Source organism: Dermacentor silvarum, chromosome 1 (genome assembly GCF_013339745.2).
Source record: "Dermacentor silvarum isolate Dsil-2018 chromosome 1, BIME_Dsil_1.4, whole genome shotgun sequence".
NCBI lineage: Eukaryota > Metazoa > Arthropoda > Arachnida > Ixodida > Ixodidae > Dermacentor > Dermacentor silvarum.
In genome coordinates, this window is record NC_051154.1 from 74,184,481 (window position 1) to 74,192,626 (window position 8,146).

The window sequence follows — 8,146 nt, forward strand, 5'->3', positions numbered from 1 at the left end:
CGCTAAGATATATAAGTGGCCTGCGAAAAAGGTACGCCGCTCCGCTGCGAGCCATTTACGCGCCTCAAGTATATAGGGGAAAAAAAAAAAAGAAATGAATGAATGTAAAAAGACCGAAAAGGCGGAAGCGCGATAGCAGGGCGTGACCAGAGAGGTGCGTAACCGGAATTTCGCTATGAACCGACTCCGGATTCGACACCCATACTGCGAGCGGCCCGGCACTGCGGGGAGTTCTTGCAAGCGCTAGCCGGAAGGCAGAAACGCGTCCACGGAATGCTTAAATGTCGGGTGGGGATAAGATGCGGCGGAACAAACAAAAAGGTCGGAAAGGTTGTGCCATGGTGGGAGGGGTGGCGATTTATTTCCTATACCCGACCCTCTTTCCCATTCTGAGAGAGCTTGGGAGAAATCTGCCTGCGGACCCGCAAATGGCAGCGAGCTGCCTGATATAGCCCGCTAGCCAAACGCCACCAGGACTGCCAGCTTCTCACCTCGAATCGCTGCGGCGTCAAACCGAACGGGCACACGATACAAGAGTGTATCGGAAGCGAGGGAGGAAGAGCGCAGGTCACCTGCGCGTTTGAGACACGCCGTGAAAAAGATAGGATGAAAAACAAAATCTACACATTACTACCATGTATAGAGCTATTAACACCGTTAAGAGCAGAGTGAAGTTCAAATCGCCGGCCCGGAACCAACATCCATGTATATTGCAAGCTGTAAAGGCACTGCGGCGCTTTTTTTAATACCACCGGAATATCTAACAAGATTATGATTGTGTTGCGCGCCTCTCTTTCAATGTTCCCTCTATTTTTTCAAATTTTTTTACTCTTTCTGTCCATATTCATCTCTCAATCCTTGTATCTATACATCCTGCAAGCATGCCAAAGGACATTGATTCCAGTCTTTCCTTATCTCTATACTCTCTGTTGATAGAGTGTATACACTATGTGCAATGTGTGGCAGGCGCAACAGATCGTTTGTGCGTTGCGGTGCAGCGTGAATTGCCTTGGCTTACGGTTATGTTGGCCCCCCACGGAAATCGCCTATTTTTGGAGCGTCGTGTGCACGTCAACAGCGGTGGGCATTCGCCAGCAGGAACAAAATGCTAGTTCGTTTGTAAGGTTCCAACGCGCCGTGAATGGTGCTCATGGATATTTTGCACCTGCAAAACAACACTGCATCCGCACACACTCAAGCGTCAAGAATATAAGCGATGCGCGCGCACACGCACGCACACACTGGCTGCTGTAAACGTTTGCCGCGTGCAGAACGCTTGCTACTCAATGTGCATGTTTCTGAGCCAAGCTGTGACGCTGGCCGTTTCATTGCTGCGCGCAGAGAATATAAATCACTGGTTTAAGGCCATGCAAGATAGCTGGGGAAATAAACACGGTTGGCTTGGATTCCATGTAGTACCTTTCATTCTGTTCCTATATAAAAGGAACGCAAGCATGCATGTGCTCACATCTGTAATCAACAGGAGCATACAGCCGCTCCTAACGTAGACCTAAGCACTATTAATAGCGACACTCGAGTGCGTTATGATCCACATTTGTGAGTTCCGTATACGCTGATTTCTGAAATCTTCTGGCAGCGTTAGTGGGCAATGCATCCTATACAATATGACTGCATGCCACTGAATAGAATGAAGCCAGTACAGTCCTAAAAACTTCTAACACGAACACGGATGCGTGTTGTTATATTAATAGCTCCGAGATGTGTATAAAGTCAATGCGAAGATGAATCTAACGCCATGTGACATCCTGCAAGAGGGGTGTAACTGCTCGAAAACTACTCACGTGATTCCTTCGGTAAGGACGCATTTCCGTTACAGCACTTCCGAAAAACTGTTGTTGCCATGGGTGTATGTGAATACGTATTGCACTTGGCAACCGTGTTCCTTAGTGCACGATGCCCATACACACAAAGGCAGGCCTCCTTTGGTAAAAATGTTTAGCTTATTTAACCGAATTATTGCACAATCTTTATTTGTGACCAGGTCGAAGCCATCTAAATAATAATAATAATAATAATAATAATAATAATAATAATAATAATAATAATAATAATAATAATAATAATAATAATAATAATAATAATAATAATAATAATAATAATAATAATAAACTGTAGAAGCTGGGAGTATAGTACAGCAACCCGCTCCACGCCCGGGCCCTCACTCTGAATAGTTATTCAAAGCTGCAGTCGATGAACTGTACGGGCTTTTGTGCGTACGAAAGGCCACCGCTACTGAACGGGGCAGGCTGCTCGACCTTGCAGCAACTAATTGACACTTGTTTCGAAGTCTAGATGCGGCCGGTACTGAAACCGATAAGCTGCACGACGATGGCGGTCAATGAACATTGAGGCCACACTTGTGGCAAGTGCATTATTTGATTTACAGTGTAGCGTGTATACTTTATAGTCTGCAACGCGTTCACGATTCTAAATTCGACGTATTAAATTTTTGAGTCGAAATAATTAGGGCAGCGGACGTGAAGACGCAAAGAAAACTTTAAATGCCAAGTAAGGATGCGCGAGAGAACAAAGTGATTTTTTTTTGTTCATTTTTGTTTTGCTCTCTCTTTGCCTTTTTATTATTATTTTTTTTTTGAAAGCGACAGCTCTTTCATCCAACTGTAGAAAAAGAAAAGCACTGTCGGCAGGTGGTAGAAAACAGTCACTTCCGTTGCTTCATGACGTATTCTCGATACTGTTTTCAAACGTACTATAGTCTGCACTAGTGTCAACAAGAAAGTTGGTGCCAACGAACTGGTCACGTGCTTGCTGAATGCCTTGATTCCGGTCCAAACACGAGACGCACGTAGTGACTCCACGCGCGCGCGAACTTCGAGCCTAAATGCATGCAGGAATTGAACCCGTGACTTCGCATGCTTCGTAACAGAAAGCACTTTACCCACTGAATTCCACCGCTGTGGATGTTGGCAATCAAGTGATATATCCTAGAGAGTGATCGATCGAGCGCATGGCCCCAAAGGTATCATGAGATTGTTTGTCGACGTGTCTGAACGTCTGCGTAACCGTCAGCTTAGCTGTGATGCCGACACCAGTTGCGCACTAAGATGTTTTGTAAACAACTGAGATTTGTAAGTGTCATAGGAACTAAAGAAATCTCTTTTTAGAAGCCGTAAAAGGCCGCTTACACACAGAAAACTACATATACATTTATACATAAAACAAGCATAAAACAGAAAGTGCGAATTTTCTTATAAAGTCGAGCAACTTCAAAGGGAAACGTGTGCGACCTTTATCCAACTTACAATGCAAAATAATTGTCTGACTGTTCAGCTGGATTGTGGTAAGCGCAGTCACTGTATAAATCAGCCGTTCGTATACGTTTTATGATACATGGCTGGATCAAGAAGGACTGATGTATGGTTATAAGTATATGTATGTACACACACACACACACACACACACACACACACACACACACACACACACACACACACACACACACACACATATATATATATATATATATATATATATATATATATATATATATATATATATATGTGTGCGTGCATGCGTGTCCACTTCGTCCCGCCATTTACCCGTTCCGCAAGCGAACCTCTTTGCGTTAATACCTTCCTCTATAGCACGCATTATGAAACGGCATCAGAGAGAACTATCGTCGCTCGATCTGTTTGCGATACAGAGTTGGTTAACCGGTGCGCCGTTGTAACCCAGGCGAGGGTGCGCAATGCGCCGTTCGATGATATGTTTAGGCGGCTGCCGTGAGCGACTCGCGTCAATGCCATTGTCACTGTGGCAACAGCCGGGCAGTTTTGACACATGGAATGTGTCAGCTTTCCAAGGTCGAGCTTTGTTGTAGCGGCGTATTGCGGGTTCACTACAGCCTTGTTTGCTCGTTACAGTTCCGGTAAGTTGAGATTGTCATCGCGTAAAAGTTATTCGGCGTCTTGAAGGCTTTGAGAAGAGACAGTTTGAGATAATCCCATATGTAACAGAATTTTCAAGGGATTCTTGTACACGGTATACAATGGAGTACGGTCACTATGATAGGTCCCAAGCAGAGCAAACGTATTTGACGGTTTTATTTGAACTCTAAAAAAAAAAAAAAAAATGCGTTGCATGACGGGACAAAGAGTTACTCCCGCAAAAAGAGTTGCCCCGACTTCTTGTGTTCTTGGAGCGTTTTGCCTGCAAAGCACTCAAGCAGTGACAGCTTTCTGTCTGAGTGCTATCTAGGATCTCATCGCTCGCGATGGGGTTTACGCATGGAGGCTCGCTCGCGGCTCACACTTCGACAATGATATCGAAACGTGCTGTCGGTCAAGATCCTGCAAACATGCCTTGCTGTCATCTTTTCGATTAATTTTTTAATTTATTTATTTATAACGCATGGGCACTCTGCAACCAAATCTCACAGGAGCTACACGTGAGGCTTCTGTAATGGAAGTGGCGCTACCGTCGGTGCGCATTTGAATAATTTAGGAAGCCATTAAATACGAATAAGAATTCTGCCGCACAAACATTCGAGTTCGCGTGCTCGTCTAATTTCGTGTACGCGTTCAGCGTTGATGCGTTTTGAAGGAAGCCTCTCACTAGCAATATCAACAGTGTTTATAAACCTGCTTCAATTCTGAAGCACAATAGTCATATTTGTCTCCCCCCCCCCCTTTTTTTTTTCACATTGTGAACGAAGACAAAAGTGAACCTTAAAGCTAGATGGAAATGCAGCTCCACGAGAAACGCTAAGCCATGTCGCTACTTCATGCCTTACTAAAACACTGTTCAAGGGCGTCGCGCCATACGATCGATACATGGGACACCAGCAGACTTCGACGGCTTTATTTATTTTTTTTTATTTTTTTTATCTCACATGGCGTGAGAGCCAAAAGAAGCGAGAGTATAGATAGCAAGGGATATGGAAATCGCGTTCCCTTCCTCTTCGAGCTCCTCTCCCCACTGAACCGCGCATACAGAGCAAATCCATTCATTTAGCGAAGCGTATTTTGTAACCTTTTGAAGGCTAGAGAGACATCAAGTGACGGCCTTGCTGCGCAAATAGCTCGCGTGACATTTCTCGAGAGTTCATTACTTGAGCCGTGAAAACAATTATATGCAACAGAAGCCAGTAGTGGCACGCGCGCGCGCGCAATGCGAAAGACGGGGTAGTAGAGGTTGGAGCGCTTTGTTCGCACCATTTTCAAAACTGATCCGTCGGCTGATATCCTCTTCGGCGCGTGACCTACTGCTGATGTGGCAAAGTGCGTCGCAGCGATCGCACCAGCGTAGAAAGCTCACGATGCAGTTTACATAGGCACCGCACAGGAGGCGCGTAACGTAAGACCGGTAGAAGGCCGTTCCGCGTCTGGCACATGTGAAAGGAATCACACGGCATAGACGGAACCGTGCGCTCCACGTGGCTTGCCGCGAGCTCCGTACCTGCTGCTGATTCGTAACCAGACAGCGGCTGCGACGACGCCGTAGCCTTGGGCCACGGTTTCCGCTGCCGGTTTTTCAGATTATCGCGTGGCGGAAAAGAGAAGAAGGAGGAAGGCGGGCCGAAAAGGAAAGGAAGCCAAAGGAGGAGGCGCGATGCGGCGCGCCGGCGTGGTGCGAGCGAGAGGTGCCGTTCGTAAACATACCCGTGCTCTCCCCCCCCCCCCCCCCCCCGCCTTTTTTTTTTTCTTTTTGTGTGTGCGGGTGTGTGTGTTATTATCCTTATTATTCAGTTCTCGTCGCGTAAGTTGTTCCTTTGGCACACCGACTGCGCTTATGCAAGTGAGCCTCGGATTATGTAAACAACTGGTTCTTCATTCGGGGCTGAGACAAAAATAGGCGTGCCGTGGCCCCAAGCTTAAACTCCGCGCTCGTGTTGTCATACGCCGTCGTATTAGCTGCCGAGGCCGTTGGAACGAGGAAATAAGGCAATTATCCGAGGACTTAGATAGCGTTTCGCTATCTGTAGGTACACGTATTTAGGCCCGGGAAGAAAGCGTCAGCGCTAGCGCAGCCGTAAAAGGCGGACGACGTTTTCTTTTCCGTTTAAAACGCCGCCAAGTATATTGACTGCATGCTTGCACGGCACGGTTTAACGCGCTTATAGCTGAAACAGGAAGCAGGCTGAATGGCGGGCATGCGACCACTGACCGCCACTGGTTACGACTCCGTAGACTTTCCCACGGTCTACGCAATGGTCGCACGATGTCGCGGGTTCGATTCCACGCTGTTTCGATGGGGGTGGAATGCAAGAACGATCGTTTGGGTACACTTGGGTACAGCGCTGGCGACTTCGTTATCCGGAAGCAATAGTAAATAACAATACTTACACCTTTTGGGACTTGCCCCGCAGCGATAATCGTCATCAATCTTGCATGTATTTTCCTTTCTATAACGCTGTGCGCCTGGTACTTTAACTTTAGGAACAACATGCCTATTTCAGCGCGCTGCAGCGTTCCTGACAGGAATGTATAGCGAGAGTAGAGTGTTAAATAAAGGAAATGCGCACGATAGTGCAGAAAATTTCGCTTCTGAAAAAAAAAAAAAATCGCAACCTTTAGAGTTAATGTTGTCCCCAAACAAATAATCGTCAGTCTATCTCGCGTACATTTTCCTTAAAAATCTACGCTAGCTATCCATTCCTGACAGGAACGCTATGCCATGTCGATTATTGTTTGGGGACGAAATAAGCCCCCCAGATTATGCCCCCCCTCCCCCCCCCCCCCAAAAAAAAGGGGGGGGGTGTAAAACTGCTCGACAGTGCCACTGGCTTATCCCACGGTTAAGTGCATTTTCGAGAGATTATGCGAAAAAAGTATATTTCCGTATGCTAGCCCTCCCTTTTGATCCAAACAAGCCTTTGCAAGAGCTTTCGATGCGTATAATAACAAACAAGACTGTTTCCTTCTCTCTCTGCGAGCTGCGGAAGCGTGCGCTTGAAGCAGAGAAGGCTCAGGCCTGGCGGAAGATTGCGGTGCCGCCGACACACATGGCGCGGCGGCTTGGCATCACTCGACCCCCGGACGAGCGTGCCCCGCCGACGGGGCCCAGCACTCACGGCCGCCGCCGCCCGACGGCGGGGAGGGCGGATGTGCACGCTGCGCAACAGGTTCGGGAAACGTCAGCAGCACGCCCACGTCAGCGATGCGCGGCTGACGTGTATACAGAGTACATGTAGCTCGTGAACATTACGCGGTCCCTCATTTGCGTCAGCGCCACACTCATCACAACAAGAAAGGGAGGAGCGCGCGCTGCTCGTGCACAACGCTAACACCGTGACCTGGATGCTCCGAGTCACTCAGTCCAATGGTGTCACCGAAAGAAAACGGGACTTAATGACTTAATGGCTGCGTTACAGATTTTATCCCAACAACGTCTTTTCTTTTTTTTTTTTCGATTACGCGGTTAGAAAACTAGCGAGATCGACATCTCAAACGCGATGGAGAGTTTACTGCGCTGTAGTGTACGAGGTTGGTGCCGCCCGGGAATGCCGCGATTCTCTCGAGAAGTTGCGAGAAGGCGTCCAAGGGTGCCATTTTGGACACTGTCGAATCCAGCCGGGCTGCAAAATTTCGCCTGCTTGCCTATTAAGATTGTAACTTTCAAATGGGGTCCGATCACTTATGATTCATTCAAGGAAGCATACATGACGGAGTTCGACAGTGTCCAGAACAACGAACCTGGCGATGTAACCTCAGTCCTGATGTCGGTTTGAAAGACGTCCTCCTCCATTGTCCTGGCGGCATGGGCTGCATAGTACTCGCAGTTTTTCAAGTCAATTAAGCTGATAGGGGGAAATTGCACGTACTCTAGCTTGTGTCAAGTTATGTTAATCCTGTAGTGGAGGCAGTAGAATAGTTATGGCCCGCACATCTGAAAATGTACGCATGGTCATGCACTCGTCGTTTGCCACGTGAAAAGGTATAGAGGAAGAGCAGGGCAGCCTCCAGGGGGGCGGTGTGGGGTGGGGAGCTTACTGAGTACTCAATTTTGTCTGCGCTGAAGTTACGACGTATGATCTCTCAGGGAAGTGGGGGAGGGGGGGGGGGGGCACCATGGGGCCGGCCCCTCCTCTGGATACGCCAGTGATTAAGATAGACACGCGCGTTCGCGTTCTTGCATTTTGCGTAACCTCACAGAGCGCATCTCA

General features: G+C 47.7%; 1 protein-coding gene across 1 annotated transcript in view; it reads right to left on the reverse strand.

Annotated features, from left to right (window-relative positions):
- LOC119466198 (protein NDRG3) overlaps positions 1-6,995 on the reverse strand; it is a 67,860-nt gene extending 60,865 nt beyond the window's left edge. Inside the window, exon 1 of the mRNA XM_049669789.1 lies at positions 6,952-6,995. The gene's annotated coding sequence lies outside the window, so the exon portion shown is untranslated. The remainder of the gene's footprint in view (positions 1-6,951) is intronic.
- Positions 6,996-8,146: the final 1,151 nt, after the last annotated feature.